Below are 14,106 nucleotides of genomic sequence, written 5' to 3'. Positions count from 1 at the left end.
TTTGAAGGCGCACACGCATACTCGTATTAGAATGCACACGCGCATACTCGTTTTGGAATAGGCACGTGCATACTCGTTTTTGAATGCGCACGCGCATATGCGTTTTTGAACAGGCACGCGCGTACTCGTTTTTGAATGCGCACGCGCATACTCGTTTTTGAATGCACACGCGCATACTCGTTTTGGATTAGGCACGCGCATACTCGTTTTTGAAGGCGCACACGCATACTCTTATTTGAATGCACACGCGCATACTCCTTTTGGAATAGGCACGTGCATACTCGTTTTTGAATGCGCACGCGCATATGCGTTTTTGAACAGGCACGCGCGTACTCGTTTTTGAATGCGCACGCGCATACTCGTTTTTGAATGCACACGCGCATACTCGTTTTGGAATAGGCACACGCTTACTCGTTTTTGAATGCGCACACGCGTACTCGTATTTGAATGCACACGCGCCTCCTTGTTTTTGAATAGGCACGCGCGTACTCATTTTTGAATGCGCACGGCCATACGCGTTTTTGAACATGCACACGCGTACTCGTTTTTGAATGCGCACGCGTATACTCGTTTTGGAATGCGCACGCGCATACTCGTTTTTGAATAGGCACAAGCATACTCGTTTTTTATTGCACACGTGTATACTCGTTTTTGAATGCACACGTGCATACTCGTTTCGAAATAGGCACGCGCATACTCGTTTTCGAATGCGCACGCGCATACTCGTTTTTGAATAGGCACGCGCGTACTCGTTTTTGAATGCGCACGCGCATACTCGTTTTTCAATGCACACGCGCATACTCGTTTTTGAATGCGCACACGCATACGCGTTTTTGAACAGGCACACGCATACTCGTTTTTGAATGCACACGCGCATACTCGTTTTGGAATAGGCACGTTCGTACTCATTTTGGAATGCGCACGCGCGTACTCGTTTTTGAATGCGCACGCGCATACTCGTTTTTTGAATGCACACGCGCATACTCGTTTTGGAATAGGCACGTGCATACTCGTTTTTGAATGCGCACGCGCATACTCGTTTTTGAATGCACACACGCATACTCGTTTTGAATGCACACGCGCATACTCGTTTTGGAATAGGCACGTTCGTACTCGTTTTTGATTGCGCACGCGCGTACTCGTTTTTGAATGCGCACGCGCATACTCGTTTTGGAATAGGCACGTGTGTACTCGTTTTTGAATAGGCACACGCGTACTCGTTTTTGAATGCGCACGCGCATACTCGTTTTTGAATGCACACGCGCATACTCGTTTTGGATTAGGCACGCGCATACTCGTTTTTGAAGGCGCACACGCATACTCGTATTTGAATGCACACGCGCATACTCGTTTTGGAATAGGCACGTGCATACTCGTTTTTGAATGCGCACGCGCATATGCGTTTTTGAACAGGCACGCGCGTACTCGTTTTTGAATGCGCACGCGCATACTCGTTTTTGAATGCACACGCTTACTCGTTTTTGAATGCGCACACGCGATCTCGTATTTGAATGCACACGCGCCTACTTGTTTTTGAATAGGCACGCGCGTACTCATTTTTGAATGCGCACGGCCATACGCGTTTTTGAACATGCACACGCGTACTCGTTTTTGAATGCGCACGCGTATACTCGTTTTGGAATGCGCACGCGCATACTCGTTTTTGAATAGGCACAAGCATACTCGTTTTTTATTGCACACGTGTATACTCGTTTTTGAATGCACACGTGCATACTCGTTTCGAAATAGGCACGCGCATACTCGTTTTCGAATGCGCACGCGCATACTCGTTTTTGAATAGGCACGCGCGTACTCGTTTTTGAATGCGCACGCGCATACTCGTTTTTGAATAGGCACGCGCGCACTCTTTTTTGAATGCGCACGCGCATACGCGTTTTTGAACATGCGCACGCGTACTCGTTTTTGAATGCGCACGCGTATACTCGTTTTGAATGCACACGCGCATACTGGTTTTCGAATAGGCACGCGCGTACTCGTTTTTGAATGCGCACACGCATACTCATTTTTGAATAGGCACGCGCGTACTCGTTTTTGAACGCCCACACGCATGCTCGTTTTTGAATGCACACGCGCATACTCGTTTTGGAATTGGCACGTGCGTACTCGTTTTTGAATGCGCACGCGCATACTCGTTTTTGAATGCACACGCGCATACTCGTTTTGGAATAGGCACGCGCATACTCGTTTGTGAAGGTGCACGCGCATACTCGTTTTGGAATAGGCACGTGCATACTCGTTTTTCAATGCGCACGCGCGTACTCGTTTTTGAATGCGCACGCGCATACTCGTTTTCGGATAGGCACGTGTGTACTCGTTTTTTAATAGGCACGCGCGTACTTGTTTTTGAATGCGCACGCGTATACTCGTTTTTGAATGCACACGCGCATACTCGTTTTGGAATAGGCAAGCGCATACTCGTTTTTGAAGGTGCACACGCATACTCGTATTTGAATGCACACGCGCATACTCGTTTTTGAATAGGCACGCGCGTACTCGTTTTTGAATGCGCACGCGCATACTCGTTTTTTAATGCACACGCGCATACTCGTTTTTGAATGCGCACACGCATACGCGTTTTTGAACAGGCACACGCATACTCGTTTTTGAATGCGCACGCGTATACTCGTTTTGAATGCGCACGCGCATACTCGTTTTTGAATAATGCACACGCGCATACTAGTTTTGGAATAGGCACGTGCGTATTCGTTTTTGAATGCGCACGCACATACTCGTTTTTGAATAGGCACGCGCGTACTTGTTTTTGAATGCGCACGCGCATACTCATTTTTGAATGCACACGCGCGTACTCGTTTTGGAATAGGCACGCGCATACTCGTTTTTGAATAGGCACGCGCGTACTCTTTTTTGAATGCGCACGCGCATACGCGTTTTTGAACATGCGCACGCGTACTCGTTTTTGAATGCGCACGCGTATACTCGTTTTGAATGCACACGCGCATACTGGTTTTCGAATAGGCACGCGCGTACTCGTTTTTGAATGCGCACACGCATACTCATTTTTGAATAGGCACGCGCGTACTCGTTTTTGAATGCGCACGCGTATACTCGTTTTGAATGCACACGCGCATACTCGTTTTGGAATGGGCACGTGCGTACTCGTTTTGGAATGCGCACGCGCATACTCGTTTTTCAATAGGCACGCGCGTACTCGATTTTGAATGCGCACGCGCATACTCGTTTTTGAATGCACACGCGCATACTCGTTTTGGATTAGGCACGCGCATACTCGTTTTTGAAGGCGCACACGCATACTCGTATTTGAATGCACACGCGCATACTCGTTTTGGAATAGGCACGTGCATACTCGTTTTTGAATGCGCACGCGCATATGCGTTTTTGAACAGGCACGCGCGTACTCGTTTTTGAATGCGCACGCGCATACTCGTTTTTGAATGCACACGCGCATACTCGTTTTGGAATAAGCACACGCTTACTCGTTTTTGAATGCGCACACGCGTACTCGTATTTGAATGCACACGCGCCTACTTGTTTTTGAATAGGCACGCGCGTACTCATTTTTGAATGCGCACGGCCATACGCGTTTTTGAACATGCACACGCGTACTCGTTTTTGAATGCGCACGCGTATACTCGTTTTGGAATGCGCACGCGCATACTCGTTTTTGAATAGGCACAAGCATACTCGTTTTTTATTGCACACGTGTATACTCGTTTTTGAATGCACACGTGCATACTCGTTTCGAAATAGGCACGCGCATACTCGTTTTGGAATGCGCACGCGCATACTCGTTTTTGAATAGGCACGCACGTACTCGTTTTTGAATGCGCACGCGCATACTCGTTTTTGAATGCACACGCGCGTATTCGTTTTCGAATTGGCACGCGCATACTCGTTTTTGAAATGCGCACACGCATACTCGTTTTGAATGCACACGCGCATACTCGTTTTGGAATAGGCACGTTCGTACTCATTTTGGAATGCGCACGCGCGTACTCGTTTTTGAATGCGCACGCGCATACTCGTTTTTTGAATGCACACGCGCATACTCGTTTTGGAATAGGCACGTGCATACTCGTTTTTGAATGCGCACGCGCATACTCGTTTTTTGAATGCACACGCGCATACTCGTTTCGGAATAGGCACGTGCATACTCGTTTTTGAATGCGCACGCGCATACTCGTTTTTGAATGCACACACGCATACTCGTTTTGAATGCACACGCGCATACTCGTTTTGGAATAGGCACGTTCGTACTCGTTTTTGAATGCGCACGCGCGTACTCGTTTTTGAATGCGCACGCGCATACTCGTTTTCGAATAGGCACGTGTGTACTCGTTTTTGAATAGGCACACGCGTACTCGTTTTTGAATGCGCACGCGCATACTCGTTTTTGAATGCACACGCGCATACTCGTTTTGGATTAGGCACGCGCATACTCGTTTTTGAAGGCGCACACGCATACTCGTATTTGAATGCACACGCGCATACTCGTTTTGGAATAGGCACGTGCATACTCGTTTTTGAATGCGCACGCGCATATGCGTTTTTGAACAGGCACGCGCGTACTCGTTTTTGAATGCGCACGCGCATACTCGTTTTTGAATGCACACGCGCATACTCGTTTTGGAATAGGCACACGCTTACTCGTTTTTGAATGCGCACACGCGTACTCGTATTTGAATGCACACGCGCCTACTTGTTTTTGAATAGGCACGCGCGTACTCATTTTTGAATGCGCACGGCCATACGCGTTTTTGAACATGCACACGCGTACTCGTTTTTGAATGCGCACGCGTATACTCGTTTTGGAATGCGCACGCGCATACTCGTTTTTGAATAGGCAAAAGCATACTCGTTTTTTATTGCACACGTGTATACTCGTTTTTGAATGCACACGTGCATACTCGTTTCGAAATAGGCACGCGCATACTCGTTTTCGAATGCGCACACGCGTACTCGTATTTGAATGCACACGCGCCTACTTGTTTTTGAATAGGCACGCGCGTACTCATTTTTGAATGCGCACGGCCATACGCGTTTTTGAACATGCACACGCGTACTCGTTTTTGAATGCGCACGCGTATACTCGTTTTGGAATGCGCACGCGCATACTCGTTTTTGAATAGGCAAAAGCATACTCGTTTTTTATTGCACACGTGTATACTCGTTTTTGAATGCACACGTGCATACTCGTTTCGAAATAGGCACGCGCATACTCGTTTTCGAATGCGCACGCGCATACTCGTTTTTGAATAGGCACGCGCGTACTCGTTTTTGAATGCGCACGCGCATACTCGTTTTTTAATGCACACGCGCATACTCGTTTTTGAATGCGCACACGCATACGCGTTTTTGAACAGGCACACGCATACTCGTTTTTGAATGCGCACACGCATACGCGTTTTTGAACAGGCACACGCATACTCGTTTTTGAATGCGCACGCGTATACTCGTTTTGAATGCGCACGCGAATACTCGTTTTTGAATAATGCACACGCGCATACTCGTTTTGGAATAGGCACGCGCATACTTGTTTTGGAATAGGCACGTGCGTATTCGTTTTTGAATGCGCACGCACATACTCGTTTTTGAATAGGCACGCGCGTACTTGTTTTTGAATGCGCACGCGCATACTCATTTTTGAATGCACACGCGCGTACTCGTTTTGGAATAGGCACGCGCATACTCGTTTTTGAATAGGCACGCGCGTACTCTTTTTTGAATGCGCACGCGCATACGCGTTTTTGAACATGCGCACGCGTACTCGTTTTTGAATGCGCACGCGTATACTCGTTTTGAATGCACACGCGCATACTGGTTTTCGAATAGGCACGCGCGTACTCGTTTTTGAATGCGCACACGCATACGCGTTTTTGAACAGGCACACGCATACTCGTTTTTGAATGCACACGCGCATACTCGTTTTGGAATAGGCACGTTCGTACTCATTTTGGAATGCGCACGCGCGTACTCGTTTTTGAATGCACACGCGCATACTCGTTTTGGAATAGGCACGTGCATACTCGTTTTTGAATGCGCACGCGCATACTCGTTTTTGAATGCACACAAGCATACTCGTTTTGAATGCACACGCGCATACTCGTTTTGGAATAGGCACGTTCGTACTCGTTTTTGAATGCGCACGCGCGTACTCGTTTTTGAATGCGCACGCGCATACTCGTTTTGGAATAGGCACGTGTGTACTCGTTTTTGAATAGGCACACGCGTACTCGTTTTTGAATGCGCACGCGCATACTCGTTTTTGAATGCACACGCGCATACTCGTTTTGGATTAGGCACGCGCATACTCGTTTTTGAAGGCGCACACGCATACTCGTATTTGAATGCACACGCGCATACTCGTTTTGGAATAGGCACGTGCATACTCGTTTTTGAATGCGCACGCGCATATGCGTTTTTGAACAGGCACGCGCGTACTCGTTTTTGAATGCGCACGCGCATACTCGTTTTTGAATGCACACGCTTACTCGTTTTTGAATGCGCACACGCGATCTCGTATTTGAATGCACACGCGCCTACTTGTTTTTGAATAGGCACGCGCGTACTCATTTTTGAATGCGCACGGCCATACGCGTTTTTGAACATGCACACGCGTACTCGTTTTTGAATGCGCACGCGTATACTCGTTTTGGAATGCGCACGCGCATACTCGTTTTTGAATAGGCACAAGCATACTCGTTTTTTATTGCACACGTGTATACTCGTTTTTGAATGCACACGTGCATACTCGTTTCGAAATAGGCACGCGCATACTCGTTTTCGAATGCGCACGCGCATACTCGTTTTTGAATAGGCACGCGCGTACTCGTTTTTGAATGCGCACGCGCATACTCGTTTTTTAATGCACACGCGCATACTCGTTTTTGAATGCGCACACGCATACGCGTTTTTGAACAGGCACACGCATACTCGTTTTTGAATGCGCACGCGTATACTCGTTTTGAATGCGCACGCGCATACTCGTTTTTGAATAATGCACACGCGCATACTAGTTTTGGAATAGGCGCGCGCATACTTGTTTTGGAATAGGCACGTGCGTATTCGTTTTTGAATGCGCACGCACATACTCGTTTTTGAATAGGCACGCGCGTACTTGTTTTTGAATGCGCACGCGCATACTCATTTTTGAATGCACACGCGCGTACTCGTTTTGGAATAGGCACGCGCATACTCGTTTTTGAATAGGCACGCGCGTACTCTTTTTTGAATGCGCACGCGCATACGCGTTTTTGAACATGCGCACGCGTACTCGTTTTTGAATGCGCACGCGTATACTCGTTTTGAATGCACACGCGCATACTGGTTTTCGAATAGGCACGCGCGTACTCGTTTTTGAATGCGCACACGCATACTCATTTTTGAATAGGCACGCGCGTACTCGTTTTTGAATGCGCACGCGTATACTCGTTTTGAATGCACACGCGCATACTCGTTTTGGAATGGGCACGTGCGTACTCGTTTTGGAATGCGCACGCGCATACTCGTTTTTCAATAGGCACGCGCGTACTCGATTTTGAATGCGCACGCGCATACTCGTTTTTGAATGCACACGCGCATACTCGTTTTGGATTAGGCACGCGCATACTCGTTTTTGAAGGCGCACACGCATACTCGTATTTGAATGCACACGCGCATACTCGTTTTGGAATAGGCACGTGCATACTCGTGTTTGAATGCGCACGCGCATATGCGTTTTTGAACAGGCACGCGCGTACTCGTTTTTGAATGCGCACGCGCATACTCGTTTTTGAATGCACACGCGCATACTCGTTTTGGAATAAGCACACGCTTACTCGTTTTTGAATGCGCACACGCGTACTCGTATTTGAATGCACACGCGCCTACTTGTTTTTGAATAGGCACGCGCGTACTCATTTTTGAATGCGCACGGCCATACGCGTTTTTGAACATGCACACGCGTACTCGTTTTTGAATGCGCACGCGTATACTCGTTTTGGAATGCGCACGCGCATACTCGTTTTTGAATAGGCACAAGCATACTCGTTTTTTATTGCACACGTGTATACTCGTTTTTGAATGCACACGTGCATACTCGTTTCGAAATAGGCACGCGCATACTCGTTTTGGAATGCGCACGCGCATACTCGTTTTTGAATAGGCACGCACGTACTCGTTTTTGAATGCGCACGCGCATACTCGTTTTTGAATGCACACGCGCGTACTCGTTTTCGAATTGGCACGCGCATACTCGTTTTTGAAATGCGCACACGCATACTCGTTTTGAATGCACACGCGCATACTCGTTTTGGAATAGGCACGTTCGTACTCATTTTGGAATGCGCACGCGCGTACTCGTTTTTGAATGCGCACGCGCATACTCGTTTTTTGAATGCACACGCGCATACTCGTTTTGGAATAGGCACGTGCATACTCGTTTTTGAATGCGCACGCGCATACTCGTTTTTTGAATGCACACGCGCATACTCGTTTTGGAATAGGCACGTGCATACTCGTTTTTGAATGCGCACGCGCATACTCGTTTTTGAATGCACACACGCATACTCGTTTTGAATGCACACGCGCATACTCGTTTTGGAATAGGCACGTTCGTACTCGTTTTTGAATGCGCACGCGCGTACTCGTTTTTGAATGCGCACGCGCATACTCGTTTTCGAATAGGCACGTGTGTACTCGTTTTTGAATAGGCACACGCGTACTCGTTTTTGAATGCGCACGCGCATACTCGTTTTTGAATGCACACGCGCATACTCGTTTTGGATTAGGCACGCGCATACTCGTTTTTGAAGGCGCACACGCATACTCGTATTTGAATGCACACGCGCATACTCGTTTTGGAATAGGCACGTGCATACTCGTTTTTGAATGCGCACGCGCATATGCGTTTTTGAACAGGCACGCGCGTACTCGTTTTTGAATGCGCACGCGCATACTCGTTTTTGAATGCACACGCGCATACTCGTTTTGGAATAGGCACACGCTTACTCGTTTTTGAATGCGCACACGCGTACTCGTATTTGAATGCACACGCGCCTACTTGTTTTTGAATAGGCACGCGCGTACTCATTTTTGAATGCGCACGGCCATACGCGTTTTTGAACATGCACACGCGTACTCGTTTTTGAATGCGCACGCGTATACTCGTTTTGGAAGCGCACGCGCATACTCGTTTTTGAATAGGCAAAAGCATACTCGTTTTTTATTGCACACGTGTATACTCGTTTTTGAATGCACACGTGCATACTCGTTTCGAAATAGGCACGCGCATACTCGTTTTCGAATGCGCACACGCGTACTCGTATTTGAATGCACACGCGCCTACTTGTTTTTGAATAGGCACGCGCGTACTCATTTTTGAATGCGCACGGCCATACGCGTTTTTGAACATGCACACGCGTACTCGTTTTTGAATGCGCACGCGTATACTCGTTTTGGAATGCGCACGCGCATACTCGTTTTTGAATAGGCAAAAGCATACTCGTTTTTTATTGCACACGTGTATACTCGTTTTTGAATGCACACGTGCATACTCGTTTCGAAATAGGCACGCGCATACTCGTTTTCGAATGCGCACGCGCATACTCGTTTTTGAATAGGCACGCGCGTACTCGTTTTTGAATGCGCACGCGCATACTCGTTTTTTAATGCACACGCGCATACTCGTTTTTGAATGCGCACACGCATACGCGTTTTTGAACAGGCACACGCATACTCGTTTTTGAATGCGCACGCGTATACTCGTTTTGAATGCGCACGCGCATACTCGTTTTTGAATAATGCACACGCGCATACTCGTTTTGGAATAGGCACGCGCATACTTGTTTTGGAATAGGCACGTGCGTATTCGTTTTTGAATGCGCACGCACATACTCGTTTTTGAATAGGCACGCGCGTACTTGTTTTTGAATGCGCACGCGCATACTCATTTTTGAATGCACACGCGCGTACTCGTTTTGGAATAGGCACGTTCGTACTCGTTTTTGAATGCGCACGCGCGTACTCGTTTTTGAATGCGCACGCGCATACTCGTTTTGGAATAGGCACGTGTGTACTCGTTTTTGAATAGGCACACGCGTACTCGTTTTTGAATGCGCACGCGCATACTCGTTTTTGAATGCACACGCGCATACTCGTTTTGGATTAGGCACGCGCATACTCGTTTTTGAAGGCGCACACGCATACTCGTATTTGAATGCACACGCGCATACTCGTTTTGGAATAGGCACGTGCATACTCGTTTTTGAATGCGCACGCGCATATGCGTTTTTGAACAGGCACGCGCGTACTCGTTTTTGAATGCGCACGCGCATACTCGTTTTTGAATGCACACGCTTACTCGTTTTTGAATGCGCACACGCGATCTCGTATTTGAATGCACACGCGCCTACTTGTTTTTGAATAGGCACGCGCGTACTCATTTTTGAATGCGCACGGCCATACGCGTTTTTGAACATGCACACGCGTACTCGTTTTTGAATGCGCACGCGTATACTCGTTTTGGAATGCGCACGCGCATACTCGTTTTTGAATAGGCACAAGCATACTCGTTTTTTATTGCACACGTGTATACTCGTTTTTGAATGCACACGTGCATACTCGTTTCGAAATAGGCACGCGCATACTCGTTTTCGAATGCGCACGCGCATACTCGTTTTTGAATAGGCACGCGCGCACTCGTTTTTGAATGCGCACGCGCATACTCGTTTTTTAATGCACACGCGCATACTCGTTTTTGAATGCGCACACGCATACGCGTTTTTGAACAGGCACACGCATACTCGTTTTTGAATGCGCACGCGTATACTCGTTTTGAATGCGCACGCGCATACTCGTTTTTGAATAATGCACACGCGCATACTAGTTTTGGAATAGGCGCGCGCATACTTGTTTTGGAATAGGCACGTGCGTATTCGTTTTTGAATGCGCACGCACATACTCGTTTTTGAATAGGCACGCGCGTACTTGTTTTTGAATGCGCACGCGCATACTCATTTTTGAATGCACACGCGCGTACTCGTTTTGGAATAGGCACGCGCATACTCGTTTTTGAATAGGCACGCGCGTACTCTTTTTTGAATGCGCACGCGCATACGCGTTTTTGAACATGCGCACGCGTACTCGTTTTTGAATGCGCACGCGTATACTCGTTTTGAATGCACACGCGCATACTGGTTTTCGAATAGGCACGCGCGTACTCGTTTTTGAATGCGCACACGCATACTCATTTTTGAATAGGCACGCGCGTACTCGTTTTTGAATGCGCACGCGTATACTCGTTTTGAATGCACACGCGCATACTCGTTTTGGAATGGGCACGTGCGTACTCGTTTTGGAATGCGCACGCGCATACTCGTTTTTCAATAGGCACGCGCGTACTCGATTTTGAATGCGCACGCGCATACTCGTTTTTGAATGCACACGCGCATACTCGTTTTGGATTAGGCACGCGCATACTCGTTTTTGAAGGCGCACACGCATACTCGTATTTGAATGCACACGCGCATACTCGTTTTGGAATAGGCACGTGCATACTCGTGTTTGAATGCGCACGCGCATATGCGTTTTTGAACAGGCACGCGCGTACTCGTTTTTGAATGCGCACGCGCATACTCGTTTTTGAATGCACACGCGCATACTCGTTTTGGAATAAGCACACGCTTACTCGTTTTTGAATGCGCACACGCGTACTCGTATTTGAATGCACACGCGCCTACTTGTTTTTGAATAGGCACGCGCGTACTCATTTTTGAATGCGCACGGCCATACGCGTTTTTGAACATGCACACGCGTACTCGTTTTTGAATGCGCACGCGTATACTCGTTTTGGAATGCGCACGCGCATACTCGTTTTTGAATAGGCACAAGCATACTCGTTTTTTATTGCACACGTGTATACTCGTTTTTGAATGCACACGTGCATACTCGTTTCGAAATAGGCACGCGCATACTCGTTTTGGAATGCGCACGCGCATACTCGTTTTTGAATAGGCACGCACGTACTCGTTTTTGAATGCGCACGCGCATACTCGTTTTTGAATGCACACGCGCGTACTCGTTTTCGAATTGGCACGCGCATACTCGTTTTTGAAATGCGCACACGCATACTCGTTTTGAATGCACACGCGCATACTCGTTTTGGAATAGGCACGTTCGTACTCATTTTGGAATGCGCACGCGCGTACTCGTTTTTGAATGCGCACGCGCATACTCGTTTTTTGAATGCACACGCGCATACTCGTTTTGGAATAGGCACGTGCATACTCGTTTTTGAATGCGCACGCGCATACTCGTTTTTTGAATGCACACGCGCATACTCGTTTTGGAATAGGCACGTGCATACTCGTTTTTGAATGCGCACGCGCATACTCGTTTTTGAATGCACACACGCATACTCGTTTTGAATGCACACGCGCATACTCGTTTTGGAATAGGCACGTTCGTACTCGTTTTTGAATGCGCACGCGCGTACTCGTTTTTGAATGCGCACGCGCATACTCGTTTTCGAATAGGCACGTGTGTACTCGTTTTTGAATAGGCACACGCGTACTCGTTTTTGAATGCGCACGCGCATACTCGTTTTTGAATGCACACGCGCATACTCGTTTTGGATTAGGCACGCGCATACTCGTTTTTGAAGGCGCACACGCATACTCGTATTTGAATGCACACGCGCATACTCGTTTTGGAATAGGCACGTGCATACTCGTTTTTGAATGCGCACGCGCATATGCGTTTTTGAACAGGCACGCGCGTACTCGTTTTTGAATGCGCACGCGCATACTCGTTTTTGAATGCACACGCGCATACTCGTTTTGGAATAGGCACACGCTTACTCGTTTTTGAATGCGCACACGCGTACTCGTATTTGAATGCACACGCGCCTACTTGTTTTTGAATAGGCACGCGCGTACTCATTTTTGAATGCGCACGGCCATACGCGTTTTTGAACATGCACATGCGTACTCGTTTTTGAATGCGCACGCGTATACTCGTTTTGGAATGCGCACGCGCATACTCGTTTTTGAATAGGCAAAAGCATACTCGTTTTTTATTGCACACGTGTATACTCGTTTTTGAATGCACACGTGCATACTCGTTTCGAAATAGGCACGCGCATACTCGTTTTCGAATGCGCACGCGCATACTCGTTTTTGAATAGGCACGCGCGTACTCGTTTTTGAATGCGCACGCGCATACTCGTTTTTTAATGCACACGCGCATACTCGTTTTTGAATGCGCACACGCATACGCGTTTTTGAACAGGCACACGCATACTCGTTTTTGAATGCGCACGCGTATACTCGTTTTGAATGCGCACGCGCATACTCGTTTTTGAATAATGCACACGCGCATACTCGTTTTGGAATAGGCACGCGCATACTTGTTTTGGAATAGGCACGTGCGTATTCGTTTTTGAATGCGCACGCACATACTCGTTTTTGAATAGGCACGCGCGTACTTGTTTTTGAATGCGCACGCGCATACTCATTTTTGAATGCACACGCGCGTACTCGTTTTGGAATAGGCACGCGCATACTCGTTTTTGAATAGGCACGCGCGTACTCTTTTTTGAATGCGCACGCGCATACGCGTTTTTGAACATGCGCACGCGTACTCGTTTTTGAATGCGCACGCGTATACTCGTTTTGAATGCACACGCGCATACTGGTTTTCGAATAGGCACGCGCGTACTCGTTTTTGAATGCGCACACGCATACTCATTTTTGAATAGGCACGCGCGTACTCGTTTTTGAACGCCCACACGCATGCTCGTTTTTGAATGCACACGCGCATACTCGTTTTGGAATTGGCACGTGCGTACTCGTTTTTGAATGCGCACGCGCATACTCGTTTTTGAATGCACACGCGCATACTCGTTTTGGAATAGGCACGCGCATACTCGTTTGTGAAGGTGCACGCGCATACTCGTATTTGAATGCACACGCGCATACTCGTTTTGGAATAGGCACGTGCATACTCGTTTTTCAATGCGCACGCGCGTACTCGTTTTTGAATGCGCACGCGCATACTCGTTTTCGGATAGGCACGTGTGTACTCGTTTTTTAATAGGCACGCGCGTACTTGTTTTTGAATGCGCACGCG

The sequence above is a fragment of the Rhipicephalus microplus genome, unplaced genomic scaffold, assembly GCF_043290135.1.
Source record: "Rhipicephalus microplus isolate Deutch F79 unplaced genomic scaffold, USDA_Rmic scaffold_14, whole genome shotgun sequence".
Classification (NCBI taxonomy): Eukaryota; Metazoa; Arthropoda; class Arachnida; order Ixodida; family Ixodidae; genus Rhipicephalus; species Rhipicephalus microplus.
This window is presented reverse-complemented; position numbering follows the sequence as displayed.